The sequence below is a fragment of the Trachypithecus francoisi genome, unplaced genomic scaffold (genome assembly GCF_009764315.1).
Source record: "Trachypithecus francoisi isolate TF-2019V2 unplaced genomic scaffold, Tfra_2.0 Contig00319, whole genome shotgun sequence".
Taxonomy (NCBI): Eukaryota; Metazoa; Chordata; class Mammalia; order Primates; family Cercopithecidae; genus Trachypithecus; species Trachypithecus francoisi.
Genome location: NW_022680566.1, coordinates 167,917 through 195,048, shown reverse-complemented (window position 1 = coordinate 195,048; position 27,132 = coordinate 167,917). Strand labels below are relative to the sequence as shown.

Sequence of the window (27,132 nt, the reverse complement as noted above, 5' to 3'; positions counted from 1 at the left end):
ATGAGGCTTATGGTGACAAAGAAGATATCCTCAAATAAAAACTAGAAACCAGCTTTCTGACAAACCCCTTTGTGATATGTGAATTCTTCTCACCGAGTTACATCTTTATCTTCATGAAGCAGTTTGCTCACACTGTTTTCGTGGATTCTGCAAAGTGATATTTGGGAGCTCATTGAGGCCTATATTGAAAAAGGAAATATCCTCAGATAGTAACTGGAAAGAAGCTTTCTCAAAAATTGCTTTCTGATGTGTGAATTCATCACACAAAGTTTCACCTTTCACCTCTTGTAGCAGCTTGCTAACACTGTTTTCGTGGATTCTGCAAAGTGAAATTTCGGAGCTCTTTGAGGGCTATGGTGAAAAAGGAAAGATCCTCAGATAAAAACTGCAAAGAAGCGTTCTGAGAACCAGCATTGCGATGTGTGAATGCAACTCACAGAGTTCCACCTTTCTCATCAGAAATGAGTTTGCTAACACAGTTTTCTTGAAATATACAATGGGATACTTCTTAGCGCTATGCAGCTTACAGTGACAAAGGAAGTATCCTCAGATGAAAATGTGAAAGAAGCTTTCTGAGAAATTGCTTTCTGATATGTGACTTCACCTCACTGAGTTACCCCACTGTTTCATGCAGCCTTGTGCTAGCACTGTTTTTGTGGATTCTGAGAATTGATATTTCGGATGAGTTTGAAGAGTATAAGGACCAAGGAAGTATCCTCTGAGAAAAACCGGAATGAAGCTTTCTGAGAAACTGCTTTGTGATGTGTGAATTCAGTTCACAGTGTTACACCACTCTTTGATGGAGGAGTCTGCTAGCACTGAATGTGTGGAATCTCAGAAGTGATATCTTGGATATGGTTGAATCCCATGGTGAGTAATGAAATATCCTCAGACAAATCTGCAGAGAAGCCTTCTCAGACACTTCTTTGTTGTGGGTGAATTCAGCTCACAGAGTGTCATGATTGTTTTCATTGAGAAACTTGCTAACAGTGTTTTGACACAATCTGTAATAAGACACATGGTGGCACTCCAAGACCACAAATAACCTGAGCTCAAACAGGAAAGACGCTTTCAGAGAAAATGCTTTGTGATGTGTGCATTCAACTCACTGAATTCCACCTGTATTTCGTGGAGCCGTTTGCTATCCTTGTTTTGTGGAATCAGAGAACCCATATTTCGGATCCCTCTAAAGACTGTAGGGCCAGAGGAAATATCCTCCGATAAAAATGAGAAAGAAGCTTTCTGAGAAACTTCTTTGTGGTCTGTGTACTCATCTCACAGAGTTACCCCTTTGCCCTTAAGTAGCCGTTCGCTAAGACTGTTCTTGTGGAATTTGCAAGGTGATATTTGGAAGCCAATGGAGGGCTATGGTGAAAAAGAAAATATCCTCAGATAAATACTGGAAAGAAGCGTTCTGAGAAACTGCATTGTGACATGTAAATTTTGAACTCACATGTGACATGTGAATTTTCAATTTTGAAGTGTAACTCACAGAGTTACCCTTTCTTTTTCATTGATCCGTTCGCTAACACTATTTTATTGGAATCTGCATTGGGATGTTTCTTAGCGAAAATAAGCCTACGGTGACAAATGGAATATCCTCCTATAAAACCTAGAAAGTAGCCCTCTGAGAAACTTCTTTGTGATATGTGAATTCATCTCACAGAGTTCCATCTCTGTCTTCACGAAGCAGTTTGCTAACTCTGTTTTCCTGGATTCTGCAAAGGGACATTTGGGAGCTCATTGAGGTCTGTGGTGAAAAAGGAAATAGCCTCAGATAGAACCTGGAAAGAGGCGTTCTGAGAAGCTGCATTGTGATTTGTGAATGCAACTCACATAGTTACCCTTTTCTCTTCAGGGATCCGTTTGCTCACATAGTTCTCTTGAAATCTGCACCGGGATACTTCCTAGAGTAATGAAGCATACAGTGACAAAAGAAATATCCTCAGATAAAAACTAGAAAGAAGCTTTCTTGGAACCTTCTTTGTGATGTGTGAATTTATCTCACAGAGTTACACTTGCGTTTCATGGAGCGGTCGATCGACACTTTCTTTGAGGAACCTGAGAAGGCCTACTTTGGATGGCATTGAGGCCTAGGCTGAGAAGGGAAATATTCTCAATTGAGAACGTGAGAGAAGCTTTGTGAGCAAAGTCTTTGTGATATGTGAATTCATCTCACAGAGTTACAACTCAGTCTTCATGAAGCAGTTTGCTAACACGGTTTTGGTGGAATCTGCAAAGTGTTATTTGGGAGTGCATTGAGGCCTATGATGAAAAAGGAAATATCCTCAGATAGTAACTGGAAATAAGCTTTCTCAGAAATTGCTTTCTGATGTGTGAACTCATCACACAGAGTTTCACCTTTCCCCTCTTGTAGCAGCTTGCTAACACTGTTTTCGTGGATTCTGCAAAGTGAAATTTGGGAGCTCTTTGAGGGCTATGGTGAAAAAGGAAAGATCCTCAGATAAAAACTGCAAAGAAGCGTTCTGAGAACCAGCATTGCAATGTGTGAATGCAACTCACAGAGTTCCACCTTTCTTTTGAGAGATGAGTTTGCTAACACAGTTTTCTTGAAATATACAATGGGATACTTCTTAGCGCTATGCAGCTTACCGTGACAAAGGAATTATCCTCAGATGAAAACGTGAAAGAAGCTTTCTGAGAAATTGCTTTCTGATATGTGACTTCACCTCACCGGGTTACCCCACTGTTTCGTGCAGCCTTGTGCTAGCACTGTTTTTGTGGATTCTGAGAACTGATATTTCGGATGGGTTGAAGAGTATAAGGACCAAGGAAGTATACTCCGAGAAAAACCGGAATGAAGCTTTCTGAGAAACTGCTTTGTGATGTGTGAATTCACAGTGTTACACCACTCTTTCATGGCCTATAATGAAATAGGAAATATCCTCAGATAAACCTAGAAAGAAGCTTTCTGAGAAACTTCTTTGTGATGTGTGAATTCACCTCACAGAGTTACACTTTTCTCTCAGTGAAGCAGTTTGCTCACATGTTTTCATGGAATCTGAAAAGTGATATGCATTGAGGGCTATGGTGAAAAAGGAAATGTCCTCAGATAAAAACTAGAAAAATGCTTTCTGACATCTGAATTCATCTCACAGAGTTACACTTAGGTTTCATGGAGCAGTCTCTTACCATTGTTTTTGGGGAATCTGAAAGGGATATTTTGGATTGCATTGAAGCCTACTCTGACAAAGGAAGTATCTTCAAACAAAAAAGAGAAAAAAGCGTTCTGAGAAACTGCATTTTGATGTGTGACTGCAACTCAGAGAGTTACTCCTTTCTTTTCATTGATCATTTTGCTAACACGGTGTTCTTGAAATCTGCAATGAGATATTTCTTAGTGCAATGAAGCTTACGGTGACAAAGGAAATCTCCTCAGATAAAAACCAGAGAGAAGCTTTCTGAGAAACTGCTTTGTGGTGTGAGAGTGCATCTCTTTGAGTTACACCTGTGTTTCGAGGAGCCTTTTGCTAGTACTGTTTTTGTGGAATCTGAGAAGTGATAATTTGGATCGGTATGAAGACTCTATGAACAAAGGAAATATCCTCAGATAAAAAGCAGAATAAAGCTTTCTGAGAAACTGGTTTGAGATGTGTGAATTCATTTCACAGTAACACCACTCTTTCATGGAGGAGTTTGCTGGCACTGATTTTGTGAATCTCAGAAGTGATATATTGGACATCTTTGAATCCCAGGGTGGAAAATGAAATATCCTCAGATAAAAACTGCAGATACCCCCTGTGAAAAACTGCTTTGTTGTAGGTGAATTCAGCTCACAGGGTTACAGCACTATTTTCATTGAGAAACTTGCTAACAGCGTTTTCGTAGCATCTGCAATGAGACCCAAGGGGGCTCTTTGAGACCAGAAATAAACTCAAATGAGAAAGGAAAGAAGCTTTCCGAGAATCTGCCTTGTGATGTGTGAATTCAACTCACAGAGATACACGTGTCTTTCGTGGAGCTGTTTGATAGCCCTGTTTTGTGGAATCTGAGAACTGATATTTCGGATTGCTTTGAAGACTATATGGCCAAAGAAAATATCCTCAGATAAAAACCAGAAAGAAGCTTTCTGAGAAACTGCTTTGTGATGTGTGAATTCTTCTCTCAGAGTTCCATCACTGTTTCATGGAGGAGTTTGCTAGCACTTTTTCTGTGAAATCTCAGAGGTGATATTTTGGATATCATTGAATCCCATGGTGAAAAGTGAAATATCCTCAGATAAAACCTGGAGGGAAGCCTTCTCAGAAGCTTCTTGGTGGTGTGTGAATTCATCTCACAGAGCTATACCTTTGTCTTCATGAAGCAGTTGCTGACACTGTTTTCGTGGAATCCGCATAGTGATATATGAGAGCGCATTGAAGGCTACGGTGAAAAAGGAAATATTCACAGATAAAAACTGGAAAGAACTGTTCTGAGAAACTGCATTGTGATGTGTGAATGCAAGTCACAGAGTTACACATTTCTTTTCATTGATCAGCTTGCTAACACCGTTTTCTTGAAATCTAAAATAAGATATTTGTCAGTGCCATGAAGCTTACAGTGACAAAGGAAATATCCTCAGATAAAAACTAGAAAGAAGCTTTCTGAGAATCTGCTTTGTAGTGAATGTATTCATCTCGCAGAGTTACACCTTTCCCTCCATCAGTTGAAAAGTATCACCTTTCCAACAGATCAATGAAAAGACAGATGTAACTCTCTGAGTTGCAGTTACACATCACAATGCAGTTTCTCAGAACTCTTGTTTCTCGTTTTTATTTGAAGATACTTCCTTTGTCAGCGTAGACTTCAATGAGATCCAAAATATCCCTTTCAGATTCCCCAAAACAATGGTGAGATACTGCTCCGTGAAATGAAAGTTTAACTCTGTGAGATGAATTCATTTATCAGAAAGCTTCTTTCTAATTTTTATCTGAGGATATTTAATTTTTCAAAGTAGCACTCAATACGCTCCCAAATATCACATTGCGGATTCTACGAAAACAGTGTTAGTAAACTGCTTCATTGAGAGAAAGGTGTATCTCTGTGAGATGAATTCACACATCACAAAGAAGTTTCTCAGAGAGCTTCTTTCTAGTTTTTATCTGAGAAGATTTCTTACGTCAGCATAGGTTTCAATGCAGTACAAAATATCGCATCACAAATTCCCCAAAAACAGTGATAACAGACTGCTCCATGAAGTGAAACTTTAACTGGGTGAGATGATTTCATACATCATAAAGCAGTTTCTCAGAAGCTTCTTACTAGTTTTTATCTGAGGATATTTCCTTTTTATTTTAGGCCTCAGCGTTACCAAATATCACTCTATGGATTCCAGGAAAAGTGTGTTAGCAAACTGCTTCATGAAGAGAAAGGTTTATCTCTGTGAGATGAATTCACACAATCATAAATTAGTTTCTCAGAATGCTTCTTTCTAGTTTTTATCTGAGTATATTTCCTTTTTTATCATAGGCCTCAAGGAGTTCCCAAATATCACTTTACCGATTCCACAAAAACAGTGTTAGCAAACTGCTTCATTGAGAGAAAGGTGTAACTCTGTGAGATGAATTCACACATCACAAAGAAGTTTCTCAGAGAGCTTCTTTCTAGTTTTTATCTGAGAAGATTTCTTATGTCAGCATAGGTTGCAATGCGGTACAAAATATCGCATCACAAATTCCCCCAAAAACAGTGGTAACAGACTGCTTCATGAAGTGAAACTTTAACTGGGTGAGATGGTTTCATACATCATAAAGCAGTTTCTCAGAAAGCTTCTTACTAGTTTTTATCTGAGGATATTTCCTTTTTATTTTAGGCCTCAGCATTACCAAATATCACTCTATGGATTTCAGGAAAATTGTGTTAGCAAACTGCTTCATGAAGAGAAAGGTTTATCTCTGTGAGATGAATTCACACAATCATAAAGTAGCTTCTCAGAATGCTTCTTTCTAGTTTTTATCTGAGTATATTTCCTTTTTTATCATAGGCCTCAAGGCGTTCCCAAATATCACTTTACCGATTCCACAAAAACAGTGTTAGCAAACTGCTTCATTGAGAGAAAGGTGTAACTCTGCGAGATGAATTCACACATCACAAAAGAGTTTCTCAGAAACCTTCTTTCTAGTTTTTATCTGAGGACATTTCCTTTGTCACCATAAGCTTCATGGTGCTGAGAAATATTCCACTGCAGATTTCAAGAAAAGAGTGTCAGCAAGCTGATCAATGAAAAGATATGTGTAATTCTGTGACTTGCATTCACACATCACAATACAGTTTCTCAGAATGCTTCTTTCCAGTTTTTATCTGAGAATATTTCCTTTTTCACCGTAGACCTCATTGCATTGCGTTCCCAAGTATCATTTTGTGGATTCCTCGAAAACTGTGTTAGCAAACTGCTTCATGAAGACAAAGATGTAGCTCTGTGAGATGAATTCTCACATCACAAAGCAGTTTCTGAGAAGGCTTCTCTCCATTTTTTATCTGAGGATATTTCATTTTTTACCATGGGATTCAGTGATATCCAAAATATCACTTCTGAAATTCCACAGAAAAATTGCTAGCAAACTCCTCCCGGAAAGAGTAGTGTAACTCTGTGAGATGAATTCACACATCATAAAGCAGTTTCCCAGAAAGCTTCTTTCCTTTTTCATCTGAGTTTATTTCTGGTCTCAGAGTGCTCCCATGTGTCTCATTGCAGATTCTGCAAAAACACGGTTAGCAAGCTTCTCAATGAAAACAATGCTGTAACTCTGTGAGCTGAATTCACCTACAACAAAGCAGTTTCTCAGAAGACTTCTATGCAGTTTTTATCTGAGGATGTTTCCTTTTCCACCCTGGGATTCAATGATATCGAAGATATCACTTCTGAGATTCCACAAAATCAGTGCTAGCAAACTCCTCCAAGAAAGAGTGGTGTCACTGTGCAATGAATTCACACATCACAAACCAGTTTCTCAGAAAGTTTCACTCTGGTTTTTATCTGAACATATGTCTTTTGTCCATAGACTCTTCATACCGATCCACATTATCACTTCTAGGATTCCACAGAAACAGTGATGGCAAACGGGTCCTCGAAACACAGGTGTAACTCTAAGAGATGCATTCTCACATCACAAAGTAGTTTCTCAGAAAGTTTCTTTCTCATTTTTATCTGAGAAGATTTCCTTTGTCACTATAAGCTTCACTGCACTAAGAAATATCCCATAGCAGATTTCAAGAACACAGTGTTAGCAAACTGATCAATGAAAAGACAGATGTAACTCTCTGAGTTGCATTCACACATCACAATGCAGTTTCTCAGAATGCTTCTTTCTCATTTTTATTTGAAGATACTTCATTTGTCAGCATAGGCTAAATGAGATAAAAAATATCCCATTCAGATTCCGAGAAACGATGGTAGGAGACTGCTTCATGAAATGAAAGTGTAGCTCTGTGAGATGAATTCAGATATCAGAATGCAGTTTCTCAGAAAGTGACTTTTCAGTTTTTATCTGAGGATATTTCCTTTTTCACCATAGCCCTCAATACACTCCCAAATATCACTTTGCAGATTCCCTGAAAACACTGTTAGCAAACTGCTACAAGAAGGGAAAGGTGAATCTCTGTGAGATGAATTCACACATCAGAAAGAAGTTTCTCAGAAAGTTTCTTTATATTTTTTATCTGAGGAGATATCCTTTGTCAACATAGGTTTCAATGCGATCCAAAATATCATCTCACAAATTCCCCACAAACAGTGGTAACAGACTGCTCCTTGAAGTGAAATTTTAACTCTGTGAGATGAATTGAGACATCATATAGCAGTTTCTCAGAAAGCTTCTGCCTCGTTTTTATCTGAGGAGATTTCCTTTGCCACCATAAGCTTCATTGCATTAAGAAATCCCATTGCAGATTTGAAGAAAACAGTGTTGGCAAACTGATCAATGAAAAGGAAAGTGTAACTCTCTGAGTTGCAGTCATTCATCGCAATGCAGTTTCTCAGAACGCTTCTTTCTCATTTTTATTTGAAAATACTACCTTTCAATGGAGGCTTTAATGCGATCCTAAATATCCCTTTTTGATTCTTCAAAAACGATGGTAAGAGGCTGCTTCGTGAAACGAAAGTGTAACTCTGTAAAGCGAATTCAGATATCAGAAAGTAGTTTCTCAGAAAGCATCTTGTTTTTATCTGAGGATATTTCCTTTTTCACCATAGCCCTCAATGCACTCCCAAGTATCACTTTCCAGATTCCACGAAACCAGTGTTAGCAAACTGCTTCATTGAGAGAAAGGTGTAACTCTATGATATGAATTCACACATCATAAAGAAGTTTCTCAGAAAGCTTCTTTCTAGTGTTTATCTGAGGAGATTTCCTTTGTCAACATAGGCTTCAATGTGATCCAAAATATGCCTTCACAAATTTCCCAAAAACAGTGGTAGCAGATTGCCCCACGAAGTGAAATTTTAAGTCTATGAGATGAATTCAGACATCATAACGCAGTTTCTCAGAAAGCTTCTTTTTAGTTTTTATCTGAGGATATTTCCTTTTTCACAATAGGCCTGAATGTGATCCCGAATATCCCTTCACGTATCCATCCATGGCAGAGTTTCCAAGCTGCGTAATATAAAGACAGCTTTATCTATGTGAGATGAATAAACATAGCAAAAAGCAGATTCACAGAAAACTTCTTTCCAGTTTTATCTGAAGATATTTCTTTTTTCACCCTAATCCTGAATGTGCTCCCGAATGTCCCTTCGTGGATCTGTCCATGACGGAGTTTCCAAACTGCATACTGTAAAGTAAGTCATATCTATGTGAAATGAATATACATATCTATCACAAAGCAATTTCACAGAAAGCTTCTTTCCGGTTTTTGTCTGAGGATATTTGCTTTTTCACCATAGCCATCCGTATACTCCCGAATGTCCCTTGGTAGCTTTACTCCAAAAAAATTCCCCAATCCTCTATGAGAGGAAAGGTATAATTCTGTGAGTGGAATGCACACGTCAAAAAGCAGCTCCTCAGAAAGCTTCTCTCCAGTTTCTATCTGAAGATATTTCTGTTTTCAACATGAGCCTCAAAGCGCTCCCAAATATCCCTTCGCTGACTACACAAAAACAGTGTAAGAATAATGCTCAATGAAAAGAGAAGCTTAACTGTGTGAGTGGAATTCAAATGACACAGAGTAGTTTCACAAAAAGCTTCCTTGTGGTTTTTATCAGAGGGTTTTTCTTTTTCAGCATATTCTAAAGAGTGTTCCCAAAAGTCCTTTCTCAGGTTCCACAGAAACAGTGATTTCAAACTGCTCAATTCAAAGAATGATTGAACTTTATGAGATGAATAAACACATCACAGACAGTTACTCAGAAAGCTTCTCTCCAGTTGTCAACGGAAGACATTTCCTTGCTTACCACAGGCCTCCGGACGCCACTTAATATCCATTCACAGATTCCTCAAAGACAGAGTTTCCAAACTGGGCAATGTAGAGTAAACTTTAACTCTGTGAAATGAGTACACATGTCAGAGAGCAGTTTCTTGGAATGCTTCTTTCTGGGTTTTATTTGAGGATATTTCACTTTCTGCCATAGTCTTCAATGCGCTCCGAAATAGCACTTTTTGGTTTTACAGGAACAGTGTTCAAACACTGCCTTAAGAGAAAAGGCGTATAACTCCATGAGTGGTATGCACACATAACAAAGCAGTTTCTCAGAAAACTTCTCTCTAATTTTTATCTGAAGATATTTCCGTTTTGACTATATTATTGAATGTGCTCCTGAATGTCCCCTCATGGATCCGTCCATGACAGAGTTTCCAAGCTGCATAATGTAAAGAAATCTTTATTGATGTGAGATGAATAAACATAGCAAAAAGCAGATTCACAGAGAGCTTCTTTCCAGTTTTTAACTGAAGATATTTTCTTTTTCACCATAGTCCTGAATGTGCTCCCGAATGTCCCTTCGTGGATCCGTCCATGACAGTTTCCAAGCTGCGTAATATACGAAAGCTTTGTCTATATGAGATGAATACAAATATCACAGAGCAGTTTCACAGGAAGCTTCTTTCCAGTTTTTGTCTGAGGCTATTTCTCTTTTCACCATAGGCATCAATATGCTTCAGAATGTCCCTTGGTAGCTTCTTCTCCAAAAGGGTTTCCACAATGCTCTATGAGAAGAGAGGTATAACACTGTGAGTGGAATGCACACGTCACAAAGCAACTCCTTGGAAAGCTTCTCTCCAGTTTCAATCTGAACGTATTTCCTTTTTCACCGTAAGACTCAAAGCGCTCCCAAATATCCCATCGCACACTAAACAAAAACAGTGTTAGAGAACTGTTCAATGAAAAGAGAAACTTAACTGAGAGAGAGGAATTCACATGGCATATTACAGTTTCACAGAAAGCTTCCTTCTGGTTTTTATTTGAGGATATTTCTTCTCCATAATCTAAAGACCGTTCACAAATGTCCTTCCTCAGATTCCACCAAAGCAGTGATTTCAAACTGCTCAATCCAAAGAATGGTTTATCTCCATGAGATGAATACACACATCACAAAGCAGTTTCTCAGAAAGCTTCTCTCCAGTTTTTATCCTAAGATATTTCCTTTTTCACCATAGGCCTGAATGTACTCTCGAATGTCCCTTAGCGGATCCGTGCATGACGGAGTTTCCAAACTGCATAATGTAAAGAAAGCTTTATCTGTGTGAGATAAATACACATAGCACAGAGGAGTTTCACAGAAAGCTTCTTTTCAGTTTTTGTCTGAGGCTATTTCCCTTTTCACAATATACGTAAATATGCTCCCTAATATCCCTTGGCAACTTTTTCTGCTAAAGGGTTTCCTTGATGCTGTCTGAGAAGAGAGGTATAACACTGTGAGTGAAATGCACACGTCACAAAGCAGTTCCTCGGAAAGCTTCTCTCCAGTTTCTATCTCAATGTATTTCCTTTTTCACCATAAGCCTCAAAGCTCTCCCGAATATTCCTTACTACGCTAAACATAAACAGTGTAAGAAAACTGCAAAATGAATAGAGTAGCTAAACTCAGTGAGAGAAATTCAAACGATACACAGCAGTTTCACAGAAAGCTTCCTTCTGATTTTTATCTGCGGTTATTTCTTTCTCCATATTCTATAGAGCCTTCCCAAATGTGATTCCTCAGGTTACACAGAAAAAGTGATTCCAGACTGCTCAATCCAAGGAATGGTTTAACTCTATGAGATGAATACACACATCTCAAAGGAGTTGCTCAGAAAGTTCATCTCCAGTTTTCATTGGAAGACGTTTCCGTGCTCACCTCATGTCTCAGGGCACCACTTAATATCCCTTCACAAATTCCTCAAAGACAGAGTTTCCAAACTGGGCAATGTAGAGTAAGCTTTAACTCTGTGAAATAAATGCAGATATCAGAGAGCAGTTTCTTGGAACGCTTCTTTCTGGGTTTTATTTGAGGATATTTCACTTTTTAACATAGTCTTCAATGCTCTTCAAAATATCACTTTTTGGGTTTTACAGGAACAGTGTTCAAACATTGCCGTATGAGAAAAGAGGTATAACTCTCTGAACGGAATGTCCACATCACAAAGCCTTTTCTCAGGAAGTTTCTCTCCAGTTTTTATTTGAAGACATTTCCTTTTTCACCATAGGCCTGAATGTGCTCCCAAATGTCCCTTTGCGAATCCGTCCATGCAGTGTTTCCAAGCTGCGTAATGTAAAGAAAGCTTTATCTACTTGAGATGAATACACATAGCAAAAAGCAGATTTAGAGAAATCTTCTTAGCAGTTTTTATCTGAAGATATTTCCTTTTTCATCATAGGCCTTAATGTGTTCCTGAATGTCCCACCACGGATCCTTCCATGATGGAGTTTCCAAACTGTGTAATATTAAGAAAGTTTTCTCTATGTGAGATGAATAGACATATCTATCACAAAGCAGTTTCACAGAAAACTTCTTTCCAGTTTTTGTCTGAGAATATTTCCTTTTTCACCATAGCCGTCCATATACTCCTGAATGTCCATTGGTACCTTTATCTCCAAACGGGATTCCCCAATCCTCTATGAGACAAAAGGCACAACTCTGTGAGTGGAATGCACACGTCACAAAGCAGCTCCTCACAAAGCCTCTCTCCAGTTTCTATCTGAACATATTTCCTTTTTAACCGTAAGCCTTAAAGCACTCCCGAATATCCCTTCCCACTCTAAACATAAACAGTGTTAGAAAACAATTCAATGAAAACAGCAACTTAACTGTGTGAGTGGAATTCACGAGACACAGGGCAGTTTCACATAAAGCTTTCTTGTGGCTTTTATCTGAGGGTATTTCTTTTCCAGCTTATTCTAAAGAGCGTTCCCAAATGTCTTTCCTCAGATTCCACAGAAGCAGTGAATTCAAACTGCTCAATCCAAAGAATGATTTAACTTTATGAGATGAATACACACATCACAAAGCAGTTGCTCAGAAGGCTTCTCTCCAGTTTTCAATGGAAGACATTTCCTTGCTCATCACAGGCCTCTGGGCAACACTTAATATCTCTTTGCAGATTCCTCGAAGACAGAGTTTCCAAACTGGGCAATGTAGAGTAAGCTTTAACTCTGTGAAATGAGAGCACGTATCAGAGAGCAGTTTCTTGGAAGGCTTCTTTCTGGGTTTTATTTGAGGATATTTCACTTTTTGTACAGACTTCAATGCCCTCCGTAATATCACTTTTTTGGTTTTACGGGAACAGTATTCAAACACTGCCTTATGAGAAAAGACGCATAAATTTCTGAGTGGAAGGCACAGATCACAAAGCAGTTTCTCAGAAAACTTCTCTCCACTTTTTATCTGAAGATATTTACTTTTTCACCATTGGTCTGAATATGATCCTTTTTTTTATTTTTTTTTATTTTTTTATTTTTTTATTTTTATTTTATTTTTATTTTTTATTATTATACTTTAAGTTCTAGGGTACATGTGCATAAAGTGCAGGTTAGTTACATATGTATACTTATGCCATGTTGGTGTGCTGCACACATCAACTCGTCAGCACCCATCAATTCATCATTTCTATCATGTGTAACTCCCCAATGCAATCCCTCCCTCCTACCCCCTCCCCATGATAGGCCCCAGTGTGTGATGTTCCCCTTCCCAAGTCCAAGTGATCTCATTGTTCAGTTCCCACCTATGAGTGAGAACATGCGGTGTTTGGTTTTCTCTTCTTGTGATAGTTTGCTAAGAATGATGGTTTCCAGCTGCATCCATGTCCCTACAAAGGACGCAAACTCATCCTTTATGATGGCTGTATAGTATTCCATGGTGTATATGTGCCACATTTTCTTAATCCTGTCTGTCACAGATGGACATTTGGGTTGATTCCAAGTCTTTGCTATTGTGAATAGTGCCGCAATAAACATACGTGTGCATGTGTCTTTGTAGTAGAGTAATTTATAATCCTTTGGGTATATACCCAGTAGTGGGATGGCTGGGTCATATGGTACATCTAGTTCTAGATCCTTGAGGAATCGCCATACTGTTTTCCATAATGGTTGAACTAGTTTACAATCCCACCAACAGTGTAAAAGTGTTCCTATTTCTCCACATCCTCTCCAACACCTGTTGTTTCCTGACTTCTTAATGATTGCCATTCTGACTGGTGTGAGACGGTATCTCATTGTGGTTTTGATTTGCATTTCTCTGATGGCGAGTGATGATGAGCATTTTTTCATGTGTCTGTTGGCTGTATGGATGTCTTCTTTTGAGAAATGTCTGTTCATATCCTTTCCCCACTTTTTGATGGGGTTGTTTGTTTTTTTCTTGTATATTTGTTTGAGTTCTTTGTAGATTCTGGATATTAGCCCTTTGTCAGATGAGTAGATTGCAAAAATTTTTTCCCATTCTGTAGGCTGCCTGTTCACTCTGATTATAGTTCCTTTTGCTGTGCAAAAGCTCTTTAGTTTAATGAGATCCCATTTGTCAATTTTGGCTTTTGCTGCCGTTGCTTTTGGTGTTTTAGACATGAAGTCCTTGCCCATGCCTATGTCGTGAATGGTATTACCTAGATTTTCTTCTAGGGTTTTTATGGTATTAGGTCTAACATTTAAGTCTCTAATCCATCTTGAATTAATCTTCGTATAAGGGGTAAGGAAAGGATCCAGTTTCAGCTTTCTACTTATGGCTAGCCAATTTTCCCAGCACCATTTATTAAATAGGGAATCCTTTCCCCATTTCTTGTTTCTCTCAGGTTTGTCAAAGATCAGATGGCTGTAGATGTGTGTGGTATTATTTCTGAGGACTCTGTTCTGTTCCATTCGTCTATATCTCTGTTGTGGTACCAGTACCATGCTGTTTTGGTTACTGTAGCCTTGTAGTATAGTTTGAAGTCAGGTAGCGTGACGCCTCCAGCTTTGTCCTTTTGACTTAGGATTGTCTTGGCAATGCGGGCTCTTTTTTGGTTCCATATGAACTTTAAAGCCGTTTTTTCCAATTCTGTGAAGAAAGTCATTGGTAGCTTGATGGGGATGGCATTGAATCTATAAATCACCTTGGGCAGTATGGCCATTTTCACGATATTGATTCTTCCTATCCATGAGCATGGTATGTTCTTCCACTTGTTTGTGTCCTCTTTTATTTCACTGAGCAGTGGTTTGTAGTTCTCCTTGAAGAGGTCCTTGACATCTCTTGTAAGTTGGATTCCTAGGTATTTTATTCTCTTTGAAGCAATTGTGAATGGAAGTTCATTCCTGATTTGGCTCTCTGCTTGTCTGTTATTGGTCTATAAGAATGCTTGTGATTTTTGCACATTAATTTTGTATCCTGAGACTTTGCTGAAGTTGCTTATCAGCTTAAGGAGATTTTGGGCTGAGACAATGGGGTTTTCTAAATATACAATCATGTCATCTGCAAACAGGGACAATTTGACTTCTTCTTTTCCTAACTGGATACCCTTGATTTCTTTCTCTTGCCTGATTGCCCAAGCCAGAACTTCCAACACTATGTTGAATAGGAGTGGTGAGAGAGGGCATCCCTGTCTTGTGCCAGTTTTCAAAGGGAATTTTTCCAGTTTTTGCCCATTCAGTATGATGTTAGCTGTGGGTTTGTCGTAAATAGCTCTTATTATTTTGAGGTACGTTCCATCAATACCGAATTTATTGAGTGTTTTTAGCATGAAGGGCTGTTGAATTTTGTCAAAAGCCTTTTCTGCATCTATTGAGATAATCATGTGGCTCTTGTCTTTGGTTCTGTTTATATGCTGGATTTCGTTTATTGATTTGCGAATGTTGAACCAGCCTTCCATCCCGGGGATGAAGCCCACTTGATCATGGTGGATAAGCTTTTTGATGTGCTGCCAAATCCGGTTTGCCAGTATTTTATTGAGAATTTTTGCATCGATGTTCATCAGGATATTGGTCTAAAATTCTCTTTTTTTGTTGTGTCTCTGCCAGGCTTTGGTATCAGGATGATGTTGGCCTCATAAAATGAGTTCGGGAGGATTCCCTCTTTTTCTATTGATTGGAATAGTTTCAGAAGGAATGGTACCTAATTCCATAAAAACCCTAGAAGAAAATCTAGGTAGTACCATTCAGGACATAGGCATGGGCAAGGACTTCATGTCTAAAACACCGAAAGCAACGGCAGCAAAAGCAAAAATTGACACATGGGAACTCATTAAACTAAAGAGCTTTTGCACAGCTAAAGAAACTACCATCAGAGTGAACAGGCAACCTACAGAATGGGAAAAAATTTTTGCAACCTACTCATCTGACAAAGGGCTAATATCCAGAATCTACAAAGAACTCAAACAAATATACAAGAAAAAAGCAAACAACCCTATCAAAAAGTGGGGAAAGGATATGAACAGACATTTCTCAAAAGAAGACATCCATACAGCCAACAGACACATGAAAAAATGCTCATCATCACTCGCCATCAGAGAAATGCAAATCAAAACCACAATGAGATACCATCTCACACCAGTTAGAATGGCAATCATTAAGAAGTCAGGAAACAACAGGTGTTGGAGAGGATGTGGAGAAATAGGAACACTTTTACACTGTTGGTGGGATTGTAAACTAGTTCAACCATTATGGAAAACAGTATGGCGATTCCTCAAGGATCTAGAACTAGATGTACCATATGACCCAGCCATCCCACTACTGGGTATATACCCAAAGGATTATAAATTACTCTACTACAAAGACACATGCACACGTATGTTTATTGCGGCACTATTCACAATAGCAAAGACTTGGAATCAACCCAAATGTCCATCTGTGACAGACTGGATTAAGAAAATGTGGCACATATACACCATGGAATACTATGCAGCCATCAAAAAGGATGAGTTTGCGTCCTTTGTAGGGACATGGATGCAGCTGGAAACCATCATTCTTAGCAAACTATCACAAGAAGAGAAAACCAAACACCGCATGTTCTCACTCATAGGTGGGAACTGAACAATGAGATCACTTGGACTCGGGAAGGGGAACATCACACACTGGGGCCTATCATGGGGAAGGGGGAGGAGGGAGGGATTGCATTGGGGAGTTATACATGATATAAACGTCATGCACATGTACCCTAGAACTTAAAGTATAATTTAAAAAAAAAACTGCTCAATGAAAGAGAAGCTTAGCTGAGTGAGAGGAATTCACACAACACACAGCAGTTTCACAGAAAGCTTCCTTCTGCTTTTTATTTGAGGATATTTCTTTCTCCATATTCTAAAGTGTGTTTCCAAATGTCCTTCCTCAGATTCCATAGAAACAGTGATTTCAACCTGCTCAATCCAAAGAATGGTTCTTTCCAGTTTTTGTATGGGGATACTTCCTTTCTCACCATAGCCATCCATATACTCCCGAATGTCCCCTGGTAGCTTTTCCTCCAAAAGGGATTCCCCAATCGTCTATGAGAAGAAAAGTATAATTCTGTGAGTTTAATGCACACGTCACAAAGCAGCTTCTCGGAAATCTTATCTCCGGTATCTATCTGATTATATTTCCCTTTTCACCGTGAGCCTCAAAGCACTTCCGAGTATCCCTTAGCTGACTAACCTAAAACAGTGTCAGAATACTGCTCAATAAAAACAGAAGCTTACGTGTAAGAGTGGAATTCACGTGACCTAGAGCAGTTTAACAGAAAGTTTCTTTATGGTTTTTATCAGAGGGTATTTCTTTTTCAGCATATTCTTAAGAGCATTCCCAAATGTCCTTTCTCAGGTTCCACAGAAACAGTAATTTGAAACTGCTCAATCCAAAGAATGATGTAACTATATGAGATGAATACACACATCACAAAGCAGTTGCTCTGAAAGCTTCTCTCCAGTTTTCAACGGAAGACATTTCCTTGCTCACCACAGGCCTCCAGGCACCACTTAATATTCCTTCGCAGATTACTCAGAGACAGAGTTTCCAAACTGGGAAATGTAGAGTAAACGTTAACTCTCTGAAATGTATGCACATGTCAGAGAGCAGTTTCTTGGAACACTTCTTTCTAGGTGTTATATGAGGATATTTCACTTTTCACCATAGTTTTCAATGTGCTCTGAAATATCACTTTTTTGGTTTTGAAGGAACAGGGTTCAAACACTGCCTTATGAGAAAAGAAGTATAACTCCCTGAGTGGAATGTACACATCACAAAGCTGTTTCTCGGAAAGCTTCTCTCCGGTTCTCATCTGAAGATATTTCCTTTTTCACCATAGTCCAGAAAGTGCTCCCGAAGTTACCTTCGTGAATCCGTCCATGATGGAATTTCTAAGCTGCCTAATGTAAAGAAAGCTTTACCTATATGAGATGAATAAACGTAGCAAAAAGCACATTCACATAAAATTTCTTTCGAGTTTTCATCTGAAGATATTTCCTTTTTCACCATAGTCCTGAATGTGCCCCAGAATGTCCCTCTCGGATCTGTCCATGACAGATTTTCCAAGCTGTGTATTGTAAAGAAAGCTTTTTGTATGTGAGATGAATACACATAGCACAGAGCAGTTTCATGGAAAGGTTCTAATGAGTTTTTGTCTGTGGCTATTTCCCTATTCACCATAGGTGTCAATATTCTCCCAGATACCCCTTGGTATCTTTTTCTCCAAAAGGGTTTCCCAATGCTGTATGAGAAGAGAGGTATAACACTGTGAGTCGAATGCAAGCGTCACAAAGCAGTTCCTCAGAAAGCTTCTCTCCAGTTTCTGTCTGAACACATTTCCTTTTTCAACATAAGCCTCAAAGCGCTCCCGAATATCCCTTCACACGCTAAACGTAAAAAGTGTTAGAAAACTGCTCAATGAAAAGAGAAGCTTAACTGAGCAAGAGGAATTCACATGACAATAACAGTTTCACAGAAAGCTTCCTTCTGGTTTTTATGTAAGGATATTTCCTTCTCCATATTTATAAGAGTGTCCTCAAATGTCCTTCCTCAGATTTCACAGAAACAATGATTGCAAACTGTTCAATCCAAGGAAGGGTTTAACTCTATGAGATGAATACACACCTCACAAAGCAGTTGCTCAGAAAGCTTCTCTCCAGTTTTCATCGGAAGACGTTTCCTTTCATACCATAGGCCTCTGGGTGCAACTTAATGTCCCTTAGAAGATTCCTCAGAGACAGAGTGTCCACAAACTCGGCAATGTAGAGTAAGCTTTAACTCTGTGAAATGAATGCACCTATCAAAGAGTAGGTTCTTGGAACGTTTCTTTCTGGGTTTTATTTGAAGATATTGCATTTTTTGCCATAGTCTTCAATGTGCTCGGAAATATCACTTTTTCAGATTTACAGGAACAGTGTTCAAACAATGCCTATGAGAAAAGAGGTATAACTCCCTGAGTGAAATGCACATATCGCAAAGCAGTTTCTCAGAAACCTTCTCTGAAGTTTTTATCTGAAGATATTTCCTATTTCATCATAGGACTGAATGTGCTCCTGAATCTCCCTTCACGAATCCGTTCATTAAGTAGTTTCAAACTTCGTAATAGAAATAAAGTTTTATCTATGTGAGGTGAATAAACATATCTATTACAACGCAGTTTCACAGAAAGCTTCATTCCAGTTTTTGTCAGAGGATATTTCCTTTTTCACCATAGCCGTCCATATACTCCCGAATGTCCCTTGGTAGCTTTTTCCCCAATCTTCTATGAGAAGAAAAGTGTAACTTTGTGAGTGGAATGCACACATCACAAAGCAGCTCCTCAGAAAGTTTCTCTCCAGTTTCTATCTGAAGATATTTCCGTTTTCACCATAAGCCTCAAAGTGCTCCCGAATATCCCTTAGAAGACTAAACTAAAACAGTGTTAGAATACTGCTTAATGAAAAGAGAAGCTTCACTTTGCAAATGGAATTCACATGACACAGAACACTTTCACAGAAAGCTTTTTCTGGGTTTTATCTGAGGGTATTTCTTTTTTAGCATATTCTTAATAGCATTCCCAAATGTCCTTTCTTGGGTTCCACAGAAACAGTGATTTCAAAATGCTCAATCAAAGAATGGCTTAAATCTACGAGATGAATACACACATCAAAAACCAGTTGCTCAGAAAACTTCTCTCCTGTTTTCAACGGAAGATATTTCCTTGCTCACCAGAGGCCTCTGGGCGCCAATTGGTATCCCTTTGCAGATTCCTCAAAGACAGAGTGTCCAAACTGAGCAATGTAGAGTAAGCTTTAACTCTGTGAAATGAATGGACATATCACAGAGCAGTTTCTTGGAACGCTTCTTTCTGGGTTTTATTTGATTATATTTCACTTTTTGCCATAGTTCAGGGAGCTCCAAAATATCACTTTTTCCGTTTTACAGGAACAGTGTTCAAACATACACTGCCTTATGAGAAAAGAGGTATAACTCCCTGAGTGGAATGCACACATCACAAAGCAGTTTCTCAGAAAGTTTCTCTCCAGTTTGTATCTGAAGAGGTTTCCTTTTTCACCATAGGCCCGAATGTGATCCCGAATATCCCTTCGCGGACCCGTCCATGACGGAGTTTCCAAGCTGCATAATGTAAAGGAAGCTTTATCTATGAGTGATGAGTAAACATAGCAAAAAGCAGATTCACAGAAAGCTTCTTTCTAGTTTTTACCTGAAGATATTTCCTTTTTCATCATAGTCCTGAATGTGCTCCCAAATGTTTCTTCGTGTGTCCATCCATGACAGAGTTTCCAAGCTGTGTAATGTAAAGAAAGCTTTATCTATGTGAGATGAATAAACATAGCAAAAAGCAGATTCACAGAAAGCTTCTTTCCAGTTGTTATCTGAAGATATATCCTTTTTCACTATAGACGTCAATATGTCCCTGGATATCAATTGGTACCTTTTTCACCAAAAGTGTTTCCCTGGTGCTGTATGAGAAGAGAGGTATAACACTGTAAGTGGAATGCACACGTCATAAAACAGTTACTCTGAAAGCTTCTCTTCAGTTACTATCAGAACATATTTCCTTGTTCACCTTAAGCCACAAAGCATTCCCGAAATCCCTTCGCATGCTAAACATAAAGTGTTATAAAAGTGCTCAATGAAAAGAGAAGTTTAGCTGAGTGAGAGGAATTCACACAACACACAGCAGTTTCACAGAATGCTTTCTTCTGGTCTATCTGAGGCTATTTCTCCAAATTCTAAAGAGTGTTCCCAAATGTCCTTCCTCAGATTCCACAGAAACAGTGATTTCGAACTGCTCAATCCAACAGTAATTTAACTCTATGAGATGAAACACACATTACAGGCAGTTGCTCAGAAAGCTTCTCTCCAGTTTTCATCGGAAGACATTTCCTTGCTCACCACAAGCCTCCAGGCGCACTTAATATCCCTTCGCAAGATTCCTCAAAGACAGAGTTTCCAAACTGACAAAGTAGAGTAAGCTTTAACTCTGTGAAATGAATGCACATATCAGAGAGGAGTTTCTTGGAATGCTTCTTTCTGGGTTTTATTTGAGGATAGTTCACTTTTCGCCATAGTCTTCAACGCGCTCTGAAATATCACTTTTTCAGTTTCACAGGTACAGTGTTCAAACACTGCCTTCTGAGAAAAGAGATTTAATTCTCTGAGTGGAAAGCACACATTACAAAGCAGTTTCTCAGAAAGCTTCTCTGCAGTTTTTATCTGAATGAATGTGCTCCCGAATGTCCCTTCACAGATCCGTTCATGACGGAGTTTCCAAATGCATAATATAAAGAAAAATGTATCTATGTGAGATGAATAAACATATATATCACAAAGCAGTTTCACAGAAAGCTTCTTTCCAGTTTTCGTCTGAGGATATTTCCTTTTCACCATAGGTGTCCATATACTCCTGAATGTCCTTTGGTAACATTTTCTCCAAAAGGGATGCCCCAATCTTCAATGAGAAGAAAGGTGTAACTCCTTGAGTGGAATGCACACCTCACAAAGCAGCTCCTCAGAAAGCTTCTCTTCAGTTTCTATCTGAAGATATTTCTGTTATCACCATAAGCCTCAATAGCTCCCGAATATCCATCTGCAGACTAAAGAAAAACAGTGTTAGAATACTGCTCAATGAAAAGAGAAGGTTAACAGTGTGAGCAGAATTCACAAGACACAGAGCAGATTCACAGAAAGCTTCATTCTGGTTTTTATCAGAGGATATTCCTTTTTCAGCATTTTCTAAAGAGCATTCCCAAATGTCCTTTCTCAGGTTCCACAGAAACAGTGATTTGAAACTGCTCAATCCAAAGAATGATGTAACTATATGAGATGAATACACAGATCACAAAGCAGTTGCTCTGAAAGCTTCTCTCCAGTTTTCAACGGAAGACATTTCCTTGCTCACCACAGGCCTCCAGGCACCAGTTAATATTCCTTTGCAGATTACTCAAAGACAGAGTTTCCAAATTGGGAAATGTAGAGTAAACTTTAACTCTCTGAAATGAATGCACATGACAGAGAGGAGTTTCTTGGAATGCTTCTTTCTGGGTGTTATTAGAAGATATTTCACTTTTCACCATAGTCTTCAATGTGCTCAAAATACCACTTTTTCATTTTGAAGAAACAGGGTTCAAACACTGCCTTATGAGAAAAGAGGTATAACTCTCTGAGTGGAATGTGTGGGGAAAAGAGAGGTCAGCCTGTTACTGTGTCCATGTAGAAAGAAATAGATTTAAGAGACTCCATTTGGTTCTGTATTTGAGATGCTGTTAATCTGTGACCCTACCGCCAACTTTGTCCTTGCAAGAGATATGTGCTGTGGTGACTTAAGGTTTAAAGTATTTTGGGCTGTACAGAATGTGCTTTGTTAAACAAGTGCCTAAAAGCTGTTTGTGGTTAAAGGTCATCACCATTCTCTTAATCTCAAGTAAGAGAAAAACATTTGTCTCCTGCCCGTCCCTGGGCAATGGAACATCTCCGTGTAAAACCCATTGTGTGCTTTGTTTACTGAGCAAAGAGAAAGCTGCCTTTGGGAATAAGGTGGGATTTGCTGGAGCAATACTGCTAAAAGGTTTATAGAGATGTTTGCATATGCAATTCATGGCACAGCATTTTCTTTTGAACTTATTCAGGTCACAAAGATCTTTATCTATATGTCTTACTGCTGATTTTCTCCCTAAAATGATCCTATTGTCCTGCCACTCCCTTATCTTTTTGATGGTAAAGATAATTATCAATAAATACTAAGGGAACTCAGAGACCGGTGCAGGCGTGGGTCCTGTGTAAGCTGAGCCCCGGTCCCCTGGGCCCCACTTTTCTTTCTCTATACTTTGTCTCTGTGTCTTATTTCTTTTCTCAAGTCTCTCATTCCACCTAACGAGAAACACCCACAGGTGTGGAGGGGCAGGCCACCCCTTCAGAATGCACACCTCACAAAGCTGTTTCTCAGAAAGCTTCTCTCCGGTTCTCATCTGAAGATATTTCCTTTTTCACCATAGTCCAGAACGTGCTCCCGAAGGTACTTTCGTGAATCCATCCATGACGGAGTTTCTAAGCTGTCTAATGTAAAGAAAGTTTTACGTATATGAGGGGACTAAACGTAGCAAAAAGCAGACTCACATAAAATTTCTTTTGAGTTTTCCTCTGAAGATGTTTCCTTTTTCACCATATTCCTGAATGTGTTCCAGAATGTCCCTCTCGGATCCATCCATGACAGAGTTTCCAAGCTGAGGAATGTAAAGAAAGCTTTTTATATGTGACATGAATGCACATAGCACAGAGCAATATCAAAGAAACCTTCTACGAGTTTTTGCCTGTGGCTATTTCCCTTTTCACGATAGCCATCAATATGCTCCTGGATATCCCTTGATATCTTTTTTCTCCAAAAGGTTTTCCCTGATGCTGTTTGAGGAGAGAGGTATAACACTGTGAGTGGAATGCACGTGTCACAAAGCAGTTCCTCAGAAAGCTTCTCTCCAGTTTCTATCTGAGCATATTCCCTTGTCCAACGTAAGCCTCAGAGCGCTCTGGAATATCCCTTTGCATGCTAAACATAAACAGTATTAGAAAACTGCTCAATGAAAAGGGAAGCTTAACTGAGCGAGAGGAATTCACATGCCATACAGCAGTTTCACAGAAAGCTTCCTTCAAGTTTTTATCTGAGGATATTTCTGTCTCCATATTCTATAAACTGTTCCCAAATGTCCTTCTTCAGATTCCCCAGAAACAGTGATTTTAAACTGCTCTATCCAAAGAATGTTTTAATTCTATGAGATGAATACACACACCACAAAGCCATTGCTCAGAACCTTCTCTCCAATTTTCATCAGAATATTTTCTTGCTCACCACATGCTTCCGGTTGCCACTTAATATCCTTTCACAGATACCTCAAAGACAGAGTTTCCAAACTGGGCAACATACAGTAAACTTTAACACTGTGAACTGGATGCGCATATCAGAGAGCAGTTTCTTGGAACACTTCTTTCTGTGTTTTATTTGAGGATATTAACTTTTTGCCACATTCTTCAATTCTCTCCAAAATATCATTTTTTTCAGTTTTCCAGGAACAGTGTCACAACACTGTGTTATGAGAAAAGAGGTATAACTCCCTGAGTGGAATGCACACATCACATAGCAGTTTCTCAGAAAGTTTCTCTCGTTTTTAGATGAAGTTATCTCCTTTTTCACCACAGTATGGAATGTGCTCCCAAATGTCCCTTCGTGGATCCATCCATGACGGAGTTTCCAAACTGCATAATATAAAGTTTTATCTATGTGAGATGAATAAACATACCTAACAGAAAGCGGTTTTACAGAAAGCTGCTTTCTTGTTTTTGTCTGAGGATATTCCTTTTTCATCATAACCGTCCATATACTCCTGAATGTCCCTTGGTAGCTTTTCCTCCAAAACGGATCCCCAATCCTCTATGAGAAGAAAGGTATAACTCTGTGATTGGAATGCACACGTCACAAAGCAGCTCCTCAGGAAACTTCTCTCCATTTTCTATCTGAAGATACTTCCATTTTCACTATAAGCCTCAAAATGCTCCTGAATATCCCTTCACAGACTAAACAAAAACCATGTTAGAATACTGCTCAATGAAAAGAGAAGCTGAACTGAGTGAGTGGAATTCACATGACACAAAGCAGTTTCACAGAAAGCCTCCTTCTGGTTTTTATCTGAGGATATCTCCATAATCTAAAGATCATTACTAAATATCCTTCCACAGATTCCACAGAAACAGTGTTTTCAAACTGCTCAATCCAAAGAATGATTTAACTATACGAGATGAATACACACATCAGGAAGCAGTTGCTCAGAAAGCTTCTCTACAGTTTCCATTGGAAGACATTTCCTTGGTCACAACAGACTGCCCGGCGCCACTTAATATCATTTTGCTGATTTCTCAAAGACAGAGATTCCAAACTGGGCAATGTAGAGTAAGCTTTATGTCTGTGAAATTAATGCATATATCAGAGAACAGTTTCTTGGAATGTTTCTTTCTGGCTTTTATTTGAGGATATTTCAGTTTTTGCTATAGTCTTCACTGTGCTCTGAAATATCACTTTCTCAATTTTACAGAAACAGTGCTCAAACACTGCTTTATGAGAAAAGAACTGTAACTCCCTGAGTGGATGGCACACATCACAAAGCAGTATCTCAGAAAGCTTCTCTCCAGTTTTTAGATGAAGATATCTACTTTTTCATCATAGCACAGAATGTGCCCCTGAATGTCCCTTCGTGGGTCCGTCCATGACGGAGTTTCCAAACTGTGTAATATAAAGAAAGTTTTATCTATGTGAGATGAATAAATATATCTATCACAAAGCAGTTTCACAGAAAGCTTCTTTCCAGTTTTGGTCTGAGGATATTTCCTTCTTCACCATAGCCGTCCATATACACCTGAAGTTTCCTTGGTAGCTTTTTCTCCAAAAGGGATTACCCAATCCTCTATGAGAAGAGAGGTATAACAATGTGAATGGAATGCACACATCCCAAAGCAGTGCCTTGGAAAGTTTCTATCCAGTTTGTATCTGAATATATTTCCTTTTTCATCATAAGCCTCAAAGCACTCCCAAATATCCCTTCACACACTAAGCATAAACAATGTTAGAAAACTGCTCAATGAAAAGAGAGGCTTAACTGAGTGAGATGAATTCACATGACAGAGAGCAGTTTCACAGAAAGCTTCCTTCTGGTTTTTATCTGAGGATTTTTCTTTCTCCATATTCTAAAGAGCGTTCCCACATGTCCTTCCCCAGATTCCACAGAAACAGTGATTTCAAACTGCTCAACCCAAAGAATTGTTTAACTATATGAGATGAGTACACACATCAAAATGCAGTTGCTTAGAAAGCTTCTCTCCAGTTTCCAGTTTTCATATGAAGACATTTCCTTGCTCATCACAGGCCTCAGGGGGCCTCTTAATATCCCTTCTCATATTCCTCAAAGACAGAGTTTCCAAACTGAACAATGTAGAGTAAGCTTTAACTCTGTGAAATGAATGCATATATCAGAGACCTGCTTCTTGGAACACTTCTTTCTAGGTTCATTTCAGGATATTTCACCTTTCACCATAGTCTTCAAAGTGCTCCAAAATATCAATTTCTCAGTTTTACAGGAACAGGGTTTAAACACTGCCTTATGAGAAAAAAGGTATAACTCCCTGAGTGGAATGCACACATTACAACTCAATTTCTCAGAAAGTTTCTCTCCAGTTTTTATCTGAAGATATCTTCTTTTTCACCATAGGCCTGAACGTGCTCCCGAATGTCCTTTCGCAGATCCATCCAGGATGGAGTTTCCAAACTGCGTACTATAAAGAAAGTTTTATCTACGTGAGATGAATATACATATCTGTCACAGAGCAGTTTCACAGAAAGCTTCTTTCCAGTTTTTGTCTGAGGATATTTCCTTTTTCACCATAGCTGTCCGTATACTCCCGAATGTCCCTTGGTAACTTTTTCTCCAAAAGGGATTCCCTAATCCTCTATGAGAAGAAAGGTATAACTCTGCGAGTGCAATGCACACATCACAAAGCAGCTCCTCGGAAAGCTTATCTCCAGATTCTATCTGAAGATATTTCGGTTTTCACCATAAGCCTCAAAGTGCTTCCAAATATCCCTTCACAGACTAAACAAAAACAGTGTCAGAATACTACTAAATGAAAAAAGAAGCTTAATTGCGTGACTGGAATTCACATGACACAGAGCAGTTTCGCAGAAAACTTCCTTCTGGTTTTTATCTGAGGGTATTTCTTTTTTTACATATTCTAAAGAGCGTTCCCAAATGTCCTTTCTCAGGTTCCACAGAAACAGTTATTTCAAACTTCTCAATCCAAAGAATGATTTAACTCTGTGAGATGAAAACACACATCACAGGCTGTGGTTCAGAAAACTTCTTTCCAATTTTCATCGGAACACATTTCCTTGCTCACCGCAAGCCTCCGGGCGCCACTTATTAACCCCTTGCAGATTTCTCAAAGACAGAGTTTTCAAACTGTGTAATGTAGAGTAAGCTTTAACTCTGTGAAATTAATCCACATATCAGAGAGCAGTTTCCTGGAACGCTTCTTTTTGGTTTTTGTTTGCGGATATTTCTGTTTCGCCATAGTCTTCAATGCGCTCTGAAATATCACTTTTTCGGTTTTACACGAACAGTGTTCAAACACTGCCTTATGAGAAAAGAGGTATAACTCCCTGAGTGGAATGCACACATCACATAGCAGTTTCTCAGAAAGCTGTTCTCCAGTTTTTATCTAAAGATATTTCCATTTTCACCATAGTCCTGAATGTGCTCCCAAATGTACCTTCGTGGATCT

At 38.9% G+C, this 27,132-nt stretch overlaps 1 long non-coding RNA gene across 2 annotated transcripts; it reads right to left on the bottom strand.

The window, feature by feature from the left end:
- Window positions 1–71: 71 nt before the first annotated feature.
- On the bottom strand, window positions 72–27,132 carry LOC117083278. 2 transcript variants are annotated; one of them, XR_004437027.1, is made up of 5 exons: window positions 27,121–27,132; window positions 14,245–14,250; window positions 2,918–2,978; window positions 1,120–1,399; window positions 72–103 (listed from the first exon to the last, which is right to left on the bottom strand). It is a non-coding gene; the product is annotated as an uncharacterized LOC117083278 (long non-coding RNA). The 2 variants fall into 2 exon arrangements; XR_004437026.1 differs by lacking the exon at window positions 72–103 and having other exon boundaries at window positions 1,066–1,399.